Source organism: Lithobates pipiens, unplaced genomic scaffold (genome assembly GCF_037356315.1).
Source record: "Lithobates pipiens isolate NorthernLeopardFrog02 unplaced genomic scaffold, aLitPip1_a1.2 Scaffold_3, whole genome shotgun sequence".
Lineage (NCBI taxonomy): Eukaryota > Metazoa > Chordata > Amphibia > Anura > Ranidae > Lithobates > Lithobates pipiens.
Genome location: NW_027507790.1, coordinates 253,313,396 through 253,337,180, shown reverse-complemented (window position 1 = coordinate 253,337,180; position 23,785 = coordinate 253,313,396).

Below are 23,785 nucleotides of genomic sequence, written 5' to 3'. Positions count from 1 at the left end.
GCCTAGAGTTTGCATATTCTCCCTGTCCCTGCGTAGGTTTTCTCCAGGTACTCCGGTTTCCTCCCACACTCCAAAGACATGCTGGTAGTTTAATTGGCTCCTTTCTAAATTGTCCCTAGTGTGTGTATGTATGAATGTGAGTGAAGGACCTTATATTGTAAGATCATTGAGGGCAGGGACTGATGTGAATGTACAATATATATGTAAACGTGCTGCATAAATTGAAAGCACTAGATAAGCACCTAAAATAAATAAAATAAATAAATGAATAAAGCAAAAAAAAAAAAAATGTGTTTAATGTATGTACAATGATTTCAAATGACATACAGAGCTCCATGCTGATGGGATTTTTAGTGAAAAGAAGGGAAAGGTCGACTTCAATTTTGCAGTGCCCTCCCTCTGGTCGGTGCCTGATGCCGATTCTGTTTACAATGAAGGTGACATAACATTTAGCAAGATTTTTAGCAATCCACAGCTGACCTACTGCCATCTTGCTGCCGCCTTTTGCTTACCATTGCAGCCCGCAAAACGGGAGGCTGCACACATGGGAGCTTTCACGTACGCAATCGTGATTGTTTTTCAAGCCCTTTCTCATAATGCAAGTTATATGATTTTTTTTTTTGCTCTTAGTACAATAATCCTTTAAAACTATGAAAAGCTGAGTCAGGGGCTTTGGACATCTTAAATCCGGGTGATGTGGCCCTGCCTGATGCGGTCCATATGTAGCGTGCTGGCTGTTTCAGACGCGGGCTGTCCATTCCACTTGCAGCTTGTTACCGACACCCCTGATAAGGGCCGGGAGCGGAGGACTGCGAGAAACAGTTTTATCATCGACGTCACCGAGCTGGAGAGACTCTTAAGAATTATCAGCTGGCCCAAGTATGAGCTTAAATTAAACGCTGTTAATGCACAGGCCTTAATGAGGAGCCAACAATCACCATGGCGATAAGATAGGGGAGCTCCGGGGGTTATGTAATCACCCTGGGCCTAAAAAGAAAGAGAAAACGCAGCAAGAACTGGGAAGTTCTGGAAACTAGAAGATATACAAGGATGGGGAATGTTTATGAAACAGCTAACCTAAAGAGACCTGCAAGTCCTTAAAGGCAAAGTTCACCTTTACCAAAAAAACAGCCTATACAGATCAGGGGCATCTGTAGATGAAATCAAACTGTGCAGCTGTGACCAAAGTTGAATAATGCCCTTGCTATATGCCATCTATGTACCTCCCAAAGCCAGACTGAAAAACTCCCAGAGATTGCATCATCCCATCCTGCCTTGTTGCTAGGACTTTGCTAAGACATTCCCAACTGTTACTGTCTCCATCTCAGGTTTTTAGTAAAGGTGAACTTTGCCTTCAAAAGGAAAACTCCAGCTTTACTGAAAATTTGGCGTGGTGAGGATTTTCTGGGCCCTCACTTGTTCAAATGCTTGTTTCATACTTATGGAAAGCACAGGTTGGTTTGAGGAAGTGGAAATTATGGAAGTTGATGGGTTGCTAGGCAAAGCCTCACATTACAAAAGGTAAAGAAAACCATTACTGCAATGATGGGTGCAGGGGCGGATCCAGAGTCCACTCTCGGGAGGGGCACTGCTATAAAATATGTTTTTTTGGGGGCAATTTATATGGGAAATGGCTGGTATTGGCGCTTCAATCACTACGGCACCATGGTTGTTATGGTGTCAGGATGATTGAAGCGCATTATTTCTATTAATACATTGTAATATAAAATTAAATGGTTCAACTCACCATAATGCAGAATCAGTGGGAGCCCTGAGGGTGTCATTTGCCATGTCGCCTGCCACCAAATGCGGATTGTCACTTGTCACGTCACTTGTCACCAAATGCGGATTGTTACTTGCCACGTCACCTGCCACACATTGCGGATTGCCACGTCGCCTGCCACACATTGCGGATTGCCACTTGCCACGTAGCCTGCCACACATTGCGGATTGTCACTTGCCACGTCACCTGCCACACATTGCGGATTGTCACTTGCCACGTCACCTGCCACACATTGCGGATTGCCACTTGCCACGTCACCTGCCACACATTGCGGATTGTCACTTGCCACGTTGCCTGCCACACATTGCGGATTGCCACTTGCCACGTAGCCTGCCACACATTGCGGATTGTCACTTGCCACGTCACCTGCCACACATTGCGGATTGTCACTTGCCACGTCGCCTGCCACCAGATGCGGATTGCCACGTAGCCTGCCCACACATTGCAGATTGCCACTTGCCACATAGCCTGCCACACATTGCGGATTGTCACCTACTGTGTCACTTTTCTGCTAAGGTGTTCTTTTGTTGAGTCCAGAGTGAAGATAGGCAGCAGAGAGATAATGTAATCTCTCTGCTGCACACAGCTTCCCGCACAGTGTAGGCGGAACTGGAGGGATGCAGGGCAGTGAGAGATGATGTCATCTCCCTGCTCCCCTGCATGCTGGCTTCCTGATTGGCCAGCAGCCCTCCTAAGCCGCCCAGCTGCCCCCCCCCCCTCACCCGTCCACTCAGCGCAATCACCTGCAGATCCGGCCGCGGGCACCTGCGGAACCGGCCACGCTGGCACCCACAGAACCCGCCACGCTGGCACCCGCGGAACCGGCCGCGCTGGTACCCGCGGAACCGGCCGCGATTGCACCCGCAGAACCGGCCGTGCTGTCATCAGCTGGCGGTATTCTCGGAGGGGGCAATTGACCCGTTGCCCCCCCCTGGATCCGCCCCTGGATGGGTGTGACTCTAAAGAAGTGTGACCTGGACACAAAGTCACCAAGAAACAAGTTGGTTTCTGGTCTTGTTAAAAAAATTGAAAAAACACCTTCCACCTACCTGTCAATACAGAGTAGTCAGCAAAGAGGCAAGCTGCTGATCCCATCTTCTGAAAATGCGAGAAGGGGACTTTATCAAAATCGGAGCAGACAAAATCTGGAGCAGATGTGCATGTCAACCAATCAGCTCTTATCTTCAGCTTGTTCAGTTAAGCTTTAAAAATGAAAAAAAGATAGAAGCTAATTGGTTACCATAACTAGATCCTGGCTGCTCCAGTTTTGATCAATTTCCCTCGAGTTGGCTTGCTGTCGTGTTGACTATCCTCAGTACTTGAAATCACCAACTATTAATCTCCAGACCCATCCTTTTATATGATGTCTAGGTTCTGCCATGTACTGATGGGTACCAAAGACTAGTGAATAGACCTATCACATCCCACAATGCAATGTGGGCATCCCTCTGTAGGTTCTTAAGGCCACTCGGATAGTGGAATGTGGTGGGGAGTTACTTCCAGGAATGTTTGTCATTGGATTCTAGGAAAGATATGAGAAAAGGTCATTTGCTTTAAACCATCACTGCCAACAGCAAAGGTCTCAGCTTTTGGTAGAGTTGACATTGTGTGAAACTAGAATATTGAAGTAAGCTCTGCATAAAACAGCCATTCTCCACTAGGGTTCCTCAGGATGTTGCTAGGTGCTCCTTGAGCTGTGGCTGATTGACCTTCCATAGTTCAAGGGCCAATGCCACTTAATAACATCAAAGGCATAACACTAATGATTTTTTTTTTAAATCGATTTGTAAGGGTAGCATTATGACTACAATGTAAGGGTGTAATTCTTTCCACTGATCCCCCATTAATTGGTTTCAGCAGAGGTTCCCTGAGACCTGAAAATTATTTCAAGGGTCCCTCAAGAGTAAAAAGGTTGAGAAAGCATGGCATAGAGGATACCTTTATTTGCCAGATATTACCTTCTCCCAGCACCACTGGAGTAATGTCCCAACTTGAAGAGTATTGGGAAAGTAAGCACACACTCATCCTAGAGTGATCAATGGGCCTTCCACAAAGCATGTGTCTAAGTCTAATAAAATACCGTCTTTGAAAACGTTGGTATTTGTCTAGGAAACTCAACTGACAAATGCTGGTTCAATTAGACACCTTCTATGCCACACTAATATGTTTTATCATTACAGTGTGGGTACTAGGTCAGGTACACAGACCTACAAATTTTATTTGCCTTATGCCGCGTACACACGATCGGAATTCCGGCCAGAAAAAGACAGATGAGAGCTTTTCATCGGAAAATGCGACCGTGTGTATGCTCCATCGGAATTTAGCTGTTCGAATTTCCGCCAGCCAAAAATTTATAGCATGTTCTCAATTTTCCCGACAGAAGTACTTTCTATCGGAAATTCCGATCGTGTGTATGCAATTCCGACACGCCAAAAATCACGCATGCTCAGATTCAACTATGAGACAGAAGCTATTGGCTACTGGTTATTGAGCTTCCTTTTTCCAGTCCCGTCGTACGTGTTGTACGTCACCGCGTTCTAAACAATCGGAATTTGGTGTGATCGTATGTAGGCAAGACAGCTTGAGCGGAATTCCGTCGAGAAAACCATCAGAGCTTTTTCCGACAAGAATTCCGATCGTGTGTACGCGGCATTAGTGTGTCTGCTGTAAGGCAAACATGTTTAGTCTACACCTGTGTTTCCCAGCCAGTGTTCTTCCTGAGGATGTTATGGATTTCTTCAGCAAGGAGCAATGGTGGATTGATCTCCCAAGTCCACTTTATCACTAATGGAAGGGTGCAATTTTCCATTTGCCACCAATGGAAGGAGACACTTTTACACTGACCACCAATGTTTGAGAGCATCACGATTTTTAATTCCTGTTTTTATTTTCTGGTCTAAAGACTTGTAAACTACTCATCAGTACTGTTTATTTAACTTTTGTTATATTCAGAGACATATCTTGCTGCAATACTTGGAATGTGCTCCGTCAATGATTTTGTGAATGCAGAACGCAATCCATCTGCCAGGAGGATTATTCAGTGGATCCCCAGCTGTAACTAGGTAGTAAAGGGTTCCATTTCTACTGTATATCCATTGCTCCAGCACCCCTAGGGCCATACCTTCAGATTTCTGTAGATAATTGGTAGGTGCTTGTATAGTTGCCAGGTCACTGAAATAAATGGAACCAAGCACTGGTGGGATGAGTTTTTGCCAAAAAAAAAAAAAAAAGTTTTCAAAGGCATCATCCCATGTATTGATAAATAAAGAAATGGAATAGCTTTTTAGTGTGGGACTTTGAATATGCTTCTGGAGACCACAATTACACAAAATCATACATTAAATGTATTCTTTATTACAAATATAATGTCATTAAAAATCCACTTGACCAAAAATAGCTGGATATTAAGATACATCCAGAGAACTTAAATGAACCATAATAGTATGAGACAGTTATCACCAATGACCCACGTTCTTGACTAGATCATAAGTCAGTCCACGTGTTTCGCAGGAACACCTGCTTCTTCAGGACCGCATGGCGTTGCATAGAGATTAAGATTCAATAAAGCAAACTATGAGAAAGAAACATAAATTATGTGAATCAACAAAATATATAGAATCAAAATACAAAAAAACAGAAAACAATAAGCATATAAAAAAAACTATCCACATTGGGAGAAGAGAAGGGAGAATGAAAAAAAAATAAAAAATAAAAAAAATATATATATATATATATATATATATATATATATGCATATATATATATATATATATATATATATATATATATATTAAGGAAAATTGTTATCCATACTTACATACTTACCGTAATTTTCCTTTCCTGGATCCTCCCCATGTCAGCCTACTATGGGTCAGCTTCGCCCCCTCCAGGACCACCTTTTTCCTAGCCCATAAAGGGCGGCTGTCTGCCCACACCAGTGTTCAAAAAATACCCGCCTCGCGACAGATAACCTGGGTGGGAATCCTCCAGCTGACATGGGGAGGATCCAGGAAAGGAAAATTACGGTAAGTATGGATAACAATTTTCCTTATTCCTGGACCTCCCCATGTCAGCCTACTATGGGATGTACCAAGCAATATTAAAAAGGGAGGGAAGACAAAAAATAAGCCAAACCCTCAATGCAATGCTACTCAAATTTTTAATGGGCGCCAACCACCGTAATAACCATAGAGCCAAATGTTTCCTCAGGCAGACAAGCCAAATTAAGCATGTAATGTCTAATAAAATGTGTTGGGTGCGCTCCAGCTTGCTGCACTGCAAACTACCTCAGGGGCGACCTTTTGTGTATGCTGCCCAACCACCGTAATAACCATAGAGCCAAATGTTTCCTCAGGCAGACAAGCCAAATTAAGCATGTAATGTCTAATAAAATGTGTTGGGTGCGCTCCAGCTTGCTGCACTGCAAACTACCTCAGGGGCGACCTTTTGTGTATGCTGCCCAGGATGCTGCCATACCCCTCATCGAATGTGCTTTGATCTCTGAAGGAGGAGGAAGGCACAGCGTTTGTATGCAATATGTATGGTCTTTGACGAATCAGGAAGACACAACTCTGGATGTTGCCTGCATACCTTTTTAGGCCCCATTGGGAAAAACTACAGCTGATCTGCTTTTAGTCCATTTCAGGTAGGTTGAAACCGCAGAGCCCAGGTCTAACGTACTCCACTCATCATCAGCTGTATCCGCTGGAAAGGCTGGGAGAATGACCTCCCAGTTCATATGAAATTATATGGCAACCTTAGGTAGTAAGCTTGGTATCGGCCTAAGGACTATCTTGTCTGGGAGCACCAAACAATATGGTTCTTTAGATGAGAAGGCGCACAACTCAGAGACTCTTCTGGCCGAGGCAACGGCTAGTAAAAAAACAAAAACAAAAAAACTTTTAAAAGATATAATGAACAAGAGAAAGCTTGATCAAATGGAGGAACCAGCGATGTTCCCAAGACTAGTGTTAAGACCTCTTTTGGAAAAAACGATTTCAATGGAGGTCTGATTTCTATGGCTGCCCCTAAAAATCACCAACACATGTAGAGCATATCTTGTACACGACATAGCCAACAAAGCGGGGATTTGACCCTTCAGGGAATTATAAGATAACCCTTAGGGACCACTCTGCAGAAACTGCAAAATATTAGATACTGAAGGAGATCCAAGGTCCCAACCCCTTTCTGTAGTATTCCAGATCTGGTGATAGGTTACAATCGTGGACCTCTGACGAGCCTGTAATGTCTCCACTACACCGCCCGAGAGAGCCAAGCCAGTTAAAGCCTCCCTCTCACTTCCAAGTTATTAACTTCATCCTCCTGCAGTTCGGGTGTCAGGCCCCAGTCCGAAGAAGGAGATTTTGACAAGGAGGCAGTGGGATTGGCGAGCCCAACTTTATCCTCCAAGCCAGAGGAAACCACGGCTCCCTGAGCCAGTAAGGTAAGACTACTATAGCTGTGATCCTTTCTGGCTGAATCTGCAGCAGGATTTTGAGAGCCAATGGAAGCAGCAGGAACACATAAACCAAGGGGAAGTTCCAAGACCTGGACAGAGCACCCTGACTCAACACCTGTAGATGCCAGGTCTGGGAGAAGAAGCAAGGCAGTTGACAATTCTTCTCCAATGCCATAAGATCTATCGATTCAGGCCCCATTCGTTGTGAGCCTCGACTCAAGTGATCTGCTAAAACATTCCCAAACCCTGGGAGATAAGATGCTGTAAGAGAGCTGAGATTCTTCTCTGTGCATAGGAAGATTTACATGCCACCTGAAGGAGAGGATGACTTATTGTGCCCCCTTGAGACACATAAGCCACCGTAGTTGTTGTTCAAAGAATCTTGACAGCTCGACTTCGCAACATAAGTTGGAATGCTAAGAGAGCACGTTTGACAGCATCCAATCCCAGGAAATTCACAAAAGTTTCATTGGCCTTGAACCTGCTGTCCTGGCAGTGTGTCCCGCAGCCTAGCAGACTGGCATTGGTCGTCACCACTATTGGTTCTGAGGCATTCAACGGAACACCGTGGGAAAGATTGCGAGCTACTGACCACCAAAACAGGGACCAGATTATCGGAATTGGCAGATAGATTTTCTGGAACAAGGAGTGACGATCCCACTGAAGAAGAAAGTTGCATTGAAACCTCCTTCTGCACCACCTGACCCATGGGACTACTGGAACTGTGGCTGATAGAACCCCCAAATACTGCATGCATTCCTTCACCATCATAGAAGACCTGGCTATCACTGCTTTTGTCTAAGACAGGATCTCCTGGACCTTCCTGTGAGGAAGAGAAACACCACCCTGATCCGTGTTGAATTGTACTCCTAAATACATTTGGGTCGGATGCATCTGGTTCTTCCGAAAGTTGAACAACCAACCCAAACGAGCTATTGTTTTGCAGATGAAATTCACATGAGGAGCTCATTTGATGGACCCAGAAGTAGCATGTTGTCTAGATAATGGAATATTTGCACTCCCTTGACCCTGAAATTTGCGACGACAGCAGACAGTAGCTTTGAGAACATTCTCAGAGCCGTGCAGAGACCAAATGGGAGACATTAAAATAGAAAATGAGAACCTTCCACGGAAAACCTGAGAAGGAGATGGCGAGATGCGTCTATGGAAACAAGATGATACGCATCCGCCAGATCGATGGAAACTATCCAATCTCCTGAGTCCACAACTGAAATAATCGTTTCCAATCACTCCATTTTGAATGGTGGAACCTTCATGAAAGAATTCAGGACTTTGAGGTCAAAAACTGTTCCGAAACCCCCTGAAGCCTCTTGGACCAAAAACAGGAACATACTCTTTGACCCAATTCATGCCTTGGAACTGGAAGGATGGCCCTTGCTGCCAACAGCTCCCCTATATAATCTCTCAAACATCTGTAGGAAGCCCGGTTTCTACAAACAAGGCCTGAGGGGGCCTTGTTCTGAACTCGAAACGATAACGTGATCAAATGAGGGCTACAATCCAGGCATCCTGTAATTTGTCCACCCAAACCCCCCTGAATTAGGCTAGTTTTGCTCCTTCTTGAGAGGGTTAAGTGGAGACATCTTCAGAAGAACTTATTTGAAGCCTTAGGCCGCGTACACACGGGCGGACTGTTCGCCCAACTAAGTTCGTCAGACAATCCGACAAATAGTCCGTTCAAAATTTGCATGAACGGACTTGACCACACACGATGAGCAGACAGTCCGCTGAAAGCGTGCGCGATGACGTGAACGGCACGTACGACGGGACGAGAAATTCGATGTCCAATACACTGCAATGCAACCTTCGCCGTGTAAATCCTTTCTGAGCATGCGCCAAACTTAGTCTGTCGAACTAGCCTACACACGAGCGGACTGTCCGCTGAAACCAAGTTTGGGCGGACTGTCTTACGGAAATTCCGTAAGACTTTGTTCGTCAGACTGTCCGCTGAAACTAAGTTGGGCGAACAGTCCGCCCGTGTGTACGCGGCCTTAGAAGCTTTGTTGGCTCTGGGCTTGGAAGGTTGAACCGTCTCCCTTCCATGAAAAACTGTCTGTAAGTACTGGCCTAGCTAAATCCTTTTTTGGATCTCTTGTTAAACCGAAAGGCTGCTGTTGTCTTTTTCTCTTCTGCGGGATTAGACTAGATCTGCTGCCAGAAACCCGCTGAATTGCTGATTCTAAGTCTTCCCGAAGAGTAGCTTCCCGTTGAATGGAACCGAACATAGACTGTGCTTAGAAGCCTTATCGGCCGACCAATGCTTCAACCATAAGGCTCTGTGGGCTGTGATGGAATGAGCCATTATCTTTGCTGTCATCTTTTGAACCGGCTCCATGACCTGGTCAACAGCCACTTCAGCCACAAACTCTACAGCAGTCCCGAAAATTGCAAAAGAGAAGAACTGCCACTTCTCAGACTTTCATCTGAACCTCCATCCACCAGCTCTGCTACCCACAGTCTAAGGCTGGATTCCCACCAATGCACTCCCAGCACTCCCTGCATTCCACAGACTTGCACCTCAGAACACGTCCCATAGGAGACCACGGTAAATGAACGGTAGCGCAAAACTGCAAAAAGCGCCAAAAAACGCACAGGTGCGAATACAGCCCAAGTGCTGCTGCCACAGAAGTGAGCACTACCGCCGGCCTGCAGGCTGCTCCGGCCAAACAATACAACCTATTTAGGTCTGCGTTTATTCTGTGATCCATAGGATCCCTAAAGGAGACCGAATCCTCCAGCGGAAGCGGAATGTGGCAGGCGAATCTAGGTAATGAAGCATCCACCTTAGGCGTAGTGTCCCAAGGGTTACAGCTTCAATAGTCTATTATGCACATTGAGCTTCTTCTCAGGCCCCACTGACTCAAATACGTCTTTAATTTCAGAAATGAATGGGAAGGAAGGTAAAGATTTCTTTAAATATGGGTAGTATCTCTGTTGTTTCTTTGGAGGCGGCAATTCTTCCTGCCACTTCATCGCATCCTTAACAGCCTCTGCCAAGGGGGGAACCAGTGCAAAAATCAAACGTATGCGATTCTCAGACCATCTCAGCCTCAGATGGATCTGAAACACTATTGACGTCAAAGTTAAAACGCACTGAAAAAACACATGATCTAAATCTGCAGATGCTGAAGATACAGCAGGATGAGCAGGATTCCTTGAAACACTGTTTAACCCTTCCTTGACTGTGTGCTTAATGTAGGATTTAAACTGGCGTGCATTTGCAGCATTGTCCTGAGCCGCCTCCTTGAAGCAAGATGCACATACCCGCTTTCCTCCGATGACCTCGGCTGAGCAAGCCCAACAGGATCCTTCTTCTGCCTGGGCTGGCAATGAAGACCTATCCGAAGAAGAGGATCTTCTTCTCTGTCTGCGCCCGGATTTGCTCTTTCTAGAGGCTTTCTGATGTCTTGACCTCTCTTGGCTCGAGTCCGAGTGACTAAAGTGAGGTAAGGGCGAGGGAGATCTGGAATGCTGTGACAACAGGCGTCTATCCAGCTGCATGCAACTCTGCGATTTGTCATGTCTGGTCCCATTTTTACTCCTTTGAGGCTGGACTGCTGATTAGGAACCTCTTTGCGGCCGTTTAGCTCACACTGGGCCCTTCTCTCTGTAAAACAGAGGATGTGCGCTCTTTTTAAAATAAATAAATAAATAAATAAATAAATAAAATAGAATAAACTTCTCCATCCGAATCTTCAGTGCTAAGGCAGCTAGGCAGGCAGGAAAAACTCCCCAGATCTATAAAGGCACAGGATAACAAAAACACTCTGACAGACAAGTAACACAGCAGTAAGTAGCAGATTGATCAGCTGGAGGCTGAGATTAGAGGACAGAGCCTGTTGCAAATCAGCAGTGGGCATTCTGGTGTTTGCTAGGTAATCCAAGAGGAAGCTACCTCTGATCTCACCTGCTCAACTCTGAGCTTCCTGAAAGGAATACATGTGGAAGTGGTGAACTACAAGTCCCAGCGAACCAAACCACTGCCTAAACACACAGAGAGTGCCAGCACCTGCCTAACGAAGGTATATACAGTGATTTATACTGCCAGTGAGGTTTGCCAGTATTACACAGTAATTTATACTGTACCATACAATCCCAGCACCACGGGAACCCACCTCCTCAGGAGATTTACAGCCTATATGGGGGGGGGGGGGTTCTTCTGATCCGGGAGAGGCTGAACCCGAACAGAATGGATGGTGGATGGAGAAGAAAAAAACGAAAAAAATAAAATAAACAAACAAACAAATAAATAAATAAAAATAAACATTAAAAGGCGTCCGGAGCAAGGACGAAAAAAAGAACACTGGTGTGGGCAGACAGCCGCCCTTTATGGACTGGGAAAAAGGTGGTCCTGGAGGGGTCAGAGGGGGCGGAGCTGACCCATAGTAAGCTGACATGGGGAGGTCCAGGAAATATATATACATACAATGTATATATATATATACCGTATTTATCGGCGTATAACACGCACTTTTTTCCCCTTAAAAGCAAGGGAAAATCATGGGTGCGTGTTATACGCCGATCCCCCGAAATTCTGAGCCTCTAGGCGGCTTTCAGCCACCTTCGGCTCTTCAAGGCGACTTTCGGCCATTATCGGCGGCTTTCGGCCATCTTCGGCCGTTCTCGGCAGCTTTCGGCCGCCTTTGGCTCTTCTCGGCAGCTTTCGACTGCCTTTGGCCGTTCTCGGAAGCTTTCGGCCGCCTTCGGCTCTTCTCGGCGGCCGAAAGCTGCCGAGCATGGCCGAAGGTGGCCGAAAGCTGGCAAGAAGAGCCGAAGGCGGCCGGAGGCCCGCCGAGAACTACCGCACGCCACCGAGATACACATCCGGCTCTGTATCTCGGCGGCTGCATTTTAAAAAAATAAAATAGACACGGCTGCAATGGGGGACAAGACTGCAATGGGGGACAAGACTGCATAAGGCTGCAATGGGGGACAAGACTGCATAAGGCTGCAATGGGGGACAAGACTGCACTGGTGGACAAGGCTGCATAAGGCTGCAATGGTGGACAAGGCTGCATAAGGCTGCAATGGGGGACAAGACTGCAATGGGGGACAAGACTGCATAAGGTTGCAATGGGGGACAAGACTGCATAAGGCTGCAATGGGGGACAAGACTGCACTGGTGGACAAGGCTGCATAAGGCTGCAATGGTGGACAAGGCTGCATAAGGCTGCAATGGTGGACAAGGCTGCAATGGTGGACAAGGCTGCATAAGACTGCAATGGTGGACAAGGCTGCAATGGTGGACAAGGCTGCAGATGACACTGATGGGCATATAAATGTAAGTTTTTTTTTTCCCCCTTAAACTTCCCTCCTAAAAGTTTTTTTCCTTAAAATTCCCTCCTAAACTTGGGGTGAGTGTTATACGCCGGCGCGTGTTATACGCCGATAAATACGGTATATATATATATATATATATATATATATATATACGCAGTGGAACCTTTACCACCAGCATAATCTGTTTCAGGAGAATGCTTGTAATCCAAAGCGAGTTTCCCCATAGCAGTCAATGGAAACGAAGATAATTCGTTCCGCATTGACTTCTATTACATGCAATATCGCATGTGGCCAGAGGTGGGGGGCGCCAGAGAGCCTTGGAAATATTTGGGGACAGCTCGGCTGACCTCGGAAAGGCTCGGAAACACTCGGGAACGGAGTATTTCCGAGTGTTTCCGAGTATCTCTGCGTCATTCTGAGTCCGTCCGAACGGCTCCAAACCATTCCGAGCATCCACGGCACCCCCGCACCTCTGGGCAAATGCAGTACTGCACCGCCCATTAGCTAGAATGCTGCTCGTTTTACGAGACAACACTCGCAAACTGAGTTAGAATTAAAAAAACTAAAGGTTGCTCGTATATCAAAAAGCTCATTAAACGCGTTACTCGTAAACCAAGGTTCCACTATATATACATACACATACACATACACACACGCAAGAATATATTATTCAGCAGATTATATTTATCTTACCATGAACAACAAGATCACAAAAAACAGACATCAGAGAATGTGTTTATGCCTAGGGATGTGCCCACCGGCCCATGGGAGATACATAGCTGTATATCTGTGGTGTAGGAACTGCTTACCTCTAAATGCCAGTCTCAGGAGATTTGGGGTGAGATTTGGTGATATCACTACTGTTCTAATCACTGTTCTCCTTGCTGGAGGCTCTAATGAAAGGAAGCAGAGCCCTGCCTCTAACCAAGATGGCTGATGCAGAACAAGGAATAGTAAGTCAGTAATAGAGAAAAGATCAAAAGACCAGGCAATGCTGGGGCACAGCTTCTAGAGTTCAGTTCCCCAAAATCCTAACCTCATAATATCGAATTCTAACCTCATCACTGACTCTTAACCCCTGACTCCAATCTGTCCCCTTCAGCAGCATGCTCATCTGGCCATGAAAGGTGCCATTCCCGTGGCACGTGACACAACTCCAACAGGCTCAAAATTAGAGCGAAAAACAGTAATTGATTTTTTACGTTTGAAATTAATTTCTCTGATGTCAATATTACCTGAAATGTCTAAACCCAGTAATATACCGCAAATAAGAGAAAGGCTGCCAGCGTCTTTAAATAAAGTGAGTAAATATCCGCTATTTTGGGGCTTGGCTGGTGCAGGTCATCTTAAGAGCCCATTATAACTGTGAAAGAATCCTGTGTGGTGTCAAGAATGGATGGGCTTGTTCTCATTTCAGGAATATTATCAGCGCGGTGACCGGGCTGCACGTCAGCCAAAACCACAGCTCTGCTCCATCGCACCAGGGGAGGCATGATTGTCTAAATTGGTAGGTGAGAGTGTGATCCCAGGACAGGGACACAACCTGGCTTTTTCCAAATGCAAAAGCAAGGTGCGATAAGCCTTAATAACCAATCAGACATCTTTTATTTGCTGGTCCAACCGTAAACCCAAATCTGATTGGTTGCTATGAGTTCTTGCTCTTCACCCATTAATGTTGACCTTTGCATTCTACCCCCACCTCTCCCCTTTTGCCTTGCGGTTGTGCACAAAAATATGTGAGCAAGATGCCATCCAAGTTAGGCATTAGACTGAGTTATATTATAGAAAGGTTCAACTCAACGTATTCATGCACCGTGGGTAGGTACTCACCCGCCTGGAACCACTTACAAACTGTGACAGCAGTCTAAAGACTTGAAGATGCCAACAGTATCTTTGGTATCTTCTGGCTGGTCCATAGCCAAAGGGGAGGCTTCCTAGAAAGAGAAGGACTTGGTTCCTGCACTGTCCCCACTCCTCAGAAAACCTTTTCCTCCCTCTAAATACTGTCCATGCCAGACATGGAACCTGTCCCTACACTAGCTAGTCGCAACAAAGCGTACCAAACCCAGGAGCTGGAGTCTTAAAGTGGTTGTAAACCCTTACAAACCACTTTGACCTACAGGTAAGCCTAGATTAAGGCTTACCTGTAGGTCCAAGAAATATCTCCTAAACCTACACGGTTTAGGAGATATTTGCCAAAAGACAGTAGACAGCGGCGTGCAGGCGCACTGAGCGTGCCGCTGTTAACGGCGATATGCTGCGAGAGTGACGTCATCGTGACTCCGTCGAATGACAGTGCCGGAGCAGCGAGACCCACCAAGAAGATGGAGGCTCAGTACACAAGGGGACAGCAGTGACTTCGCTGGCTCCTGTGTCAGGTAAGTGACACATAATGGACTACTATGCGATGCATAGTAGTACATTATGCTTTACCTTTGCAGGGAATCAAAGAGGAAGTAAACTCATCAGGGTTTACTTCCTCTTTAAATAAATTCTAAGATGGCCCCTGGAGTCACATAGGGTACCAGCATCCAGTTGGGCAGCTGTCCCCTTGTGACCACTTGAAGTCATAGAGGAACCAAGTTCCTCACGACTTTCTTCCTCTTTCTGCATTGCCGCTTTGGTCGAGCGCTATCTGCAGTGGGGAGTACAGACTGCACCTGCCTACAAATACATACTCACACACATGGTGATCAAGCGGTACTCTCTAAAAATCCAAACACGCCATCATGTACTTCTGCCGTCATCAGGACACTGCCAGCTGTCTCTTCGGGGTTGTGCATCCCAGACGCAGTGCCATCCCAGACTGTACCTTACGGCCTTGTGGAATCTCAATCCATGACATGGTTATCCTAGGAAGCCGTGGGCTACTGGATATTTAATTCTTGGATAGGCAACTAATGAGGAATAATGGGGAGGGGTCCCCAAGTAAGGTCCCCCCTTTTCCCAGAAAGTGAATGGGAGAAAGTTGATGGGAAGGGTGATGGTCCACTTTTTTTTTGACAGAGGGTTTAACCCAGTGATTCTCAACCAGGGTTCTGTGGAACCCTAGGGTTCCTCCAGAGGTTTCTAGGGGTTCCTTAAGCATTGGTTCATTTCTGCCTCTCATAAGTTCCCACCTACACTATTGATCTTTTTAGCTATCTGTAAGGAGGTAATTCTTCATAATGACCACAAGTGTAAGGACCATTCTTCCCACTGACCATCACACTAAGCCCTTGTACACACGGCCGGACATTTCGACAACAAAATCCGTCAGATTTTGTCCGACGGATTTTGTCCGAAACTGGTGCTGCATACACACGGTCAGACAAAGTTGTCAGAAAATCTGATTGTTCGGAACGTGATGACATTATTTCATTACGACGGGACTATGTTCAGGCTAGTAGCCAATAGCTTTGGTCTAGGAATTTGATCTGAGCATGCGTGGCACTTTGTCCGATCAGAATTCTCTATAAAAGATCAGACAAAGTCCGATCGGAAATTTTTTATATCCAGCTCTCAAACTTTGTTGGTCGGACATTCCGATGGAAAAAGTCCGATGGAGCCCACACATGGTCGGATTATGCGACAACACGGTCTGATCGGACATTTTCCGTCGGAATGTTCGACCGTGTGTACAAGGGCTTATGCATCATGAGTTGTAGATTTCAAAATTTTAGCAGGGGTTCCCCCGAGACTGGAGAACTATTTCAAGGATTCCTCTGTGTTGAACAGGTTGAGAAAGGCTGGTCTAACCCTTCCACGCGATACAATTAGTGTGGGAGGGTTAGACCCTCTGTCAAGTTTTTATTGCTGTGTTCACCCATTTATTTGTCCTTGTGACCATTTTTACTAAGACCAAAAGTGAGGGGAAATCCTAAATTGTTGTCACACGAGCAAGACGGGATGAGGATTCTTGCACTGGAGACAGCTGTCTAAGATGTAATATATATATAATATATATAATAAAATATTTACAAAAATGTGAGGGGTGTACTCACTTTTGTGAGATACTGTATATATTTTATTTTATTTAACTTGTATATAAAATAGCTGTTTATGCACAATCATCTTTTCATGAAGAGTTGGAGGGGAAGATTTTACAGATGTTTCTCTTTTTGTTATTAGAAATGTAATTTGTTGTTGCTTTGAAAAAAAATTAAAATGTGCATGTTTTGAGGTTTTAAGGGAAATTAATATATGTCTGCATTAAATTGAAACCATTGCAGACCATCCCCTGGCCAAGCTTTTTGACTAATTACTCCTGGCAAAGAAATTGGCTACGTATTGGATATTTTACATTTCTGAGTATTTGTTAATTAAAAAAAGTTCTTGTCAGCTAAACAATTTAATTTCCTAATACAACAATTTTTTATTAGAGGGCATAAAAAAATGTACGTTACCTACGATGTTGCTCAAATTACGGTCTACAGCTGTCAATAGAACCGGTCTGGTCAAGACATCATCCACCCATGCTTAGGGAGGCCACACCCCTCGCATAGGCCAGAATGGCTAAGGCCTTCCCATGCTTGCTGAGGACACACCCCTAAACAGATCAGACTGCTTTTAGATTGAGCCTAACTCCATTCATAAATTGTGAGGGGCATGAATTTTGGGCACCACATTAAAAAAAAAAAAAAAAGGACATAGGAGAGGGTACAAAGGAGGGCAACTAAATAAATAAAAGAAAAATAGAAAATGTTACGTACAGTAAAGAAAATTGGGTATATTCAGAAAAAAATATGTCAGGAATGTTTACCCACTTGACCCCCGGAAGGAATTACCCCCCTTCATGATCAGACCATTTCTTCCGATACGGCATTGCGTTACTTTAACTGACAATTGCGTGGTCGTGCAATGTTGTACCTAAACAAAATGTATGTCCTTTTTTTTCCCACAAAAAGATCACCTCTGTGTTTTTTAGTTTTTGCGCTATAAACAAAAAACGACCGTCAATTTTGAAAAAAAAATGATTTATTTCTGCTATAAAATATATCCAATAAAAAAAAAATGTAATTTCTTCATCAAATTAGGCCAATATGTATTCTGCTACAAGTTTTTGGTAAAAAAAATCCCAATAAGTGTGTACTGATTTGCGCAAAAGCGTCTACAAACTATGGGATTTTTTTATATACTGGCAATGGCGGCAATCAGTGACTTATAGCGGGACTGCGATATTGGCGGACAGTCGGGACACTAATTGGCACTTTTGACACTTTTTGGGGACCAGTGACACTAATACAGTGATCAGTGCTAAAAAAAAATATGCACTGTAACTGTATTAATGACACTGGCTAGTAAGGGCTTAAAATCAGGGGCAATCGAAGGGTTAAATGTGTGCCTAGCCTGTGTTTTACTACTGTGGGGGAGGTGCTTGTACTAGGGGAAGGCATGGATCAATGCCCCTGCTTAGCAGAGATACAGGATCCATGTCTTCTGTACTGACAGAACGGCAATCTGCCTTGTTTACATACGCAGACTGCCGTTCTGTCAGTGTACCAAAGCATCGGCGGGTGCATGGAGTCCGTCGTACCCGACAATCACATCAGCTCCCGCTATGTCTAGGTATGTGATCCAGCGCAGGAGAGCCGCCTTGCCGCTGTATATATTCAGTATATGGTCGGGAAGCTGTTAAATAAATCCAAAGCCAGTTTTATTTTTTATATTCCTTTTGCAAAGAACTGTGAGAGACAGGGACATTCGTTTGGAAGAAAGCTGATTTTCCATCGATTTAAGAAAGATTTCTTTACAGCAAAATGGATTAAAGTAAATGGAGACCCCTTCACTAAAATCTGCCACCCCTGCCTGGCTCCACCCCTGACCCCACTCCTTTTACCCTGCCCATGTAAACCCCACCTTTTTAATGAACCTTCCATCAAATGCAGCCTACCAGTGCCCATCAAATGCAGCCTACCAGCGCCCATCAATGCAGTCTATCAGTGCCCATTAAATGCAGCCTCACCAGTGCCCATCAAATGTAGCCTCACTAGCGCCCATCAATGCAGCCTACCAGCGCCCATCAATGCAGCCTCACCAGTGCACATCAAATGCAGCCTCACCAGCGCCCATCAATGCAGCCTACCAGTGCCCATCAAATGCAGCCTACCAGTGCCCATCAATGCAGCCTACCAGTGCCCATTAAATGCAGCCTACCAGTGCCCATCAAATGCAGCCTACCAGCACCCATCAATGCAGTCTACCAGTGCCCATTAAATGCAGCTTCACCAGTGCCCATCAAATGTAGCCTCACTAGCGCCAATCAAATGCAACCTCACCAGCGCCCATCAGTACAGCCTACCAGTGCCCATCAATTCAGCCTCACCACTGCCCATCAAATGCAGCCTCACCAGCACCCATCAAATGCAGCCTCCCCAGCGCCCATCAATGCAGCCTACCAGCGCCCATCAAATGATAGCCTACCAGCGCCCATCAATGCAGCCTACCTGTGCCCATCAAATGCAGCCTCACCAGTGCCCATCAATACAGCCTACCAGCACCCATCAATGCAGCCTCACCAGAGCCCATCAAATGCAGCCTCACCAGCGCCCATCAAATGCAGCCTACCAGTGCCCATCAATGCAGACTACCAGTGCCCATCAAATGCAGCCTACCAGTGCCCATCAATACAGCCTACCAGTGCCCATCAAATGCAGCCTCACCAGTGCTCATCAATACAGCCTACCAATGCCCATCAATGCAGCCTCACCAGCACTCATCAAATGTAGCCTCACCAGCGCCCATCAAATGCAGCCTACCAGCTCCCATCAATGCAGCCTACCAGCGCCCATCAAATGCAGCCTACCATCGCCCATCAATGCAGCCTACTAGTGCCCATCAAATGTAGCCTCACCAGTGCCCATCAATACAGCTTACCAGCGCCCATCAATGCAGCCTCACCAGTGCCCATCAAATGCAGCCTCACCAGTGCCCATCAAATGCAGCCTACCAGCGCCCATCAATGGAGCCTCACCAGCGCCCATCAAATGCAGCCTACCATCGCCCATCAATGCAGCCTACTAGTGCCCATCAAATGTAGCCTCACCAGTGCCCATAAATACAGCTTACCAGCACCCATCAATGCAGCCTCACCAGTGCCCATCAAATGCAGCCTCACCAGTGCCCATCAAATGTAGCCTCCCCAGCACCCATCAAATGCAGCCTACTAGCGCCCATCAATGCAGCCTACCAGTGCCCATCAAATTCAGCCTCACCAGTGCCCATCAATACAGCCTACCAGTGCCCATCAATGCACGTTTGCTTGCTTCCATTAATTCGGGAGCCCGGACACAGAGACAGTCCTCCGCCACTTACACTATGTGCGAATGGAGCGGTGGCTGCCTGCTAATGCTGAGATTTAGTTGCTTGCTGCAGAGAGAAGAGAGTAGGAACACCAGTGGCCGGGGGCCCTAGGCAACAGGGCGCCCTAGGTGGCTGCCTATTTTCCCTAGTGGTAGCACCGGCCCTGCCTACCATGAAGGTCCTTGACATGGGCATTTCCTGTTATAAGGTGTCGCCATCTCCCAATTGTGTGCCCGTGTTGTCACCCCATCACACTTTTCATAAAGACTGCAAGTGCGCTGGCTGTACTAGGATATGTTCCCTTTCTCGGATGAATATTTGACCTATTCTTAAATTGAGTTTTTTTTCCTCTATGGGGACTTGGTATGTCATGTCATACTGTCCTGTTTTGCTGCAGAATAAAAAAAAATAAAAAAATTGGAAGTGGCTGCACCACTACACATTAGCCAGACATGGTTCACCATCAGCAAACCCGCCATGAGTAATGCCATGGAGTGCATGCAGAAAGGAAGTAGCTGGGAAGAGTCAGCAGTAGATCAGGAGCAACAAGAGGTGGAAGAAAAAGTGAAAACTTATTTTAATTGAAGAAACCGTGTCAAATATTTATAATACACAGAGCTTTATCAAATCAAAAGTCATTCACTTAAAGTGATACTAAAGTCTCGTTTTTCTTCTTTTTTTTTTGTTTAACCTCCTGCTGACCAGCCGCTGTCGTTATACTGCGGCAGGTCGGCTCGTTCCTGCAAATCGCTGTAGCTGAACGTCGGTGCGGAAACTTGCTTTTGTAGGCGCGTGCTCCCATTGGCCAGCGTGAAGAGCCACCCGCGACCGTTCCCTGCAGTGACAGAACGGGGATCTGCCTCTGTAAACAAGGCAGATCTCTGTTCTGACAGAGGAGATCACACAGATCTTGTCTTTCTGCTAAGCAGGAAGACAGATCTGTGCGTTTCCCCAGTCACACGGTCCACCATACAGTTAGAACACACAAACAGGGAACACACTTAACCCCTTGATCGCCCCTAATGTTAACCCCTTCCCTGCCAGTGTCATTAGTACAATGTCAGTGCATATTTTTAGCACTGATTACTGTAATAATGTCACTGATTCCCAAAAAAGTGTCAAAAATGTCAGTTAGGTGTCTGATCCGTGCGTCGCAATGTCGCAGTCAAATGTAAAATTTTTTTTAAAATGTAATAAAGAGGCCATAAATATATCCCCTTATTTTGTAGACAGGATAACTTTTGCACAAACCAATCAATATACGCTTATTGCTATTCTTTTGAACCACAAATATGCAGCAGAATACATATCGGCCTAAACTGATGAATACATTATTTTTTTTTGGGAAATATTTTATAGCATAAAGTAAAAAATATTATTTTAATTTTTTTTCAAAATTTACGCTCTTTTTTTGTTTACAGCGCAAAAAATAAAAACCGCAGAGACAATTAAATACCACGAAAAGAAAACTCTATTTGTGGAAAAAAAAGGATGTCAGTTTTGTTTGGGTACAACGTCGCACAACCGCGTAATAGTCAGTTAAAGCGACGTAGTGCCGTATCGCCAAAAACGGCCTGGCCATTAAGGGGGTAAATTCTTCCGGGGATGAAGTGGTTAAATAAAACAAGCATATCATACTTACCTGCTCTGTTGCAGTTGGTTTTGCACAGAGCAGCCCCGATCCTCCTCTTCTCGGGTCCCGGCGCTCCTGGCTCCTCCTTCCTGCCAAGTGCAAGTTGCTTGCTATGGGGGCACCTGAGCCGAGCCGCTGCTCTGTGTGTTCGTTCAGACACGAAGCCCCGGCTTGGCACCGCCCCCTCTGTCTCCTCATTGGCTCACTGGCTTTCATTAACAGCAGCATGAGCCAATAGCGCCAGCTGCTGTCTCAATCAATGAGGGAGTGTCCCCCAGACAGCCGAGGCTCTTGTGCACATCTCTGGATTGAGATGGGGCTCAGGTAAGTATTAGGGGGGGCTACTACACACAGAAGGTTTTTTTTATCTTAATGCATAGAATACATTAAAATAAAAAGCCTTCTGCCTTTACAACCCCTTTAATGTTGACATCTAATTGATTCTGTATCAATGTAGCAATGGCAAAAAACAATTACTGAAGGACTTCCTTGCAAAAGATGACATCTAAAGATAAAGATTTGAATTCAAAATATAGATGTGACGGCCTCAGGGGTCTGGAAGGACATTGGACATTTTATTTCAACCGTATTAACCCCGGCTTCCCTTTAACTGGGTTGTTATGCCTGGAAGGCAGGAAGGTCTGCCTATCATCCTGTGATTGGCTGTCACAGTGGTGCGATCAGATCTGCCAAAAATCCAGTGAGCCCCTAACTCCTTCGTGAGCCGACAATGCTTCCCCCTGCTTGACTGAAATTCCAGACTTTTTTTTCAGCCCTGGCCAATTCTCCCTTGCTGGATTACAGAACACCTGCCCCATACAATATGGAAATGTGGGGGGGGGGGGGGGGGGGCTTGTAGGTTTTGTAGGCCTTACAACACTGCTGGGGATTTCAGTGCAGCGGAGGCAACCAGTGTTTATTTTGTGGACTAAAACGAGTAAAACATTTTAGTCGACTAAATGAATACTATTTTAGTCTACTAAAATGCGACTAAAATGAAAACAACAAATACGACTAAAACTAAAATGGCATTTTAGCCAAAAGACTAATGCCCTGAACACACGGTCGGACTTTCCGACGGAAAACGTGCGTTCGGATCGCGTTGTCGGAAAATCCGATCGTGTGGGGGCTCCATCGGACTTTTTCCGTCTGAATTTCCGACACACAAGGTTTGAGAGCTGGATCTAAAATTTTCCGACAACAAAATCCGACCGTTTAAATTCCGACGAACAAAGTGCCACGCATGCTCAGAATGAATTACGAGACAAAAGCTGTTGGCTACTGTCCCGTTTATAGTCCCGTCGTACGTGTTCTACGCCACCGCGTTCAGAACGATCGGATTTTCCGACAACTTTGTGCGACGGATTTTGTGGTCGGAATGTCCGATCGTGTGTACTAAAGACTAAAACTAAATTGAAATTTGACTTCAAAATTAGCACTGGTCTGTAGTGCATGTTCATATCGCAATACTAGACTTGTGCACAACGGAAAATTTTGTTTAGTTTTGTTGTCATTCGTAAAATACATAATTTCGTTCTGTTATATTCGTTATGTTACGTTAATTTGTTTTTGGATAATTCGTTATTATTCGTAGAGTGTCGATATTCCTTATACTGAATCTCGAATCATGTGGAATTAATTTGTTATATCTGCTATAATTTCTTTTATATTCGTTGAAATTCAATATATATTATATTATATTATATATATATATATATATATATATATATATATATATATATATATATATATATATATAGTATAATATAATATATATATATATATATATATATATATATTTGTGATAATGATTCGTAGTCATTTGTTTATTGAATCTATTAACACACAATGACAATATTTCTTTTGTATTCGTTGAAATTCAGAATTTTTTTTATTCAGACATTCAGATGCATCCGAATGTCCGTAAAAGATGCGAAATTTGGCAGAATTTCGATTTGTTACGTAACGAATTGCACGTGTCTACTCAATATCATAACTAATAACATATGAGATTTTTCACTCCAGCAGTATATAACGAGTTTGGAAATTGTAGAGAAATGTTAACTAATGCATTACAATTTAATTACACGATTTTAGACGACTAAAATACGTTTTAGTCGACTAAAATGTACTTGAGATTTAGTCGACTAAATACTACTAAAACTAAAACAATTGCAGAAGACTAAAATGGGACTAAAACTAAAATGGCATTTTAGTCCTAAGACTAATGCCCCGTACACACGGTCAGAAATTCCGTCGGAAAAAGTCAGATTATGTTGTCGGGAAATCCGATTGTGTGTGGTCTCTTTCGGACTTTTTCTGTCGGAAT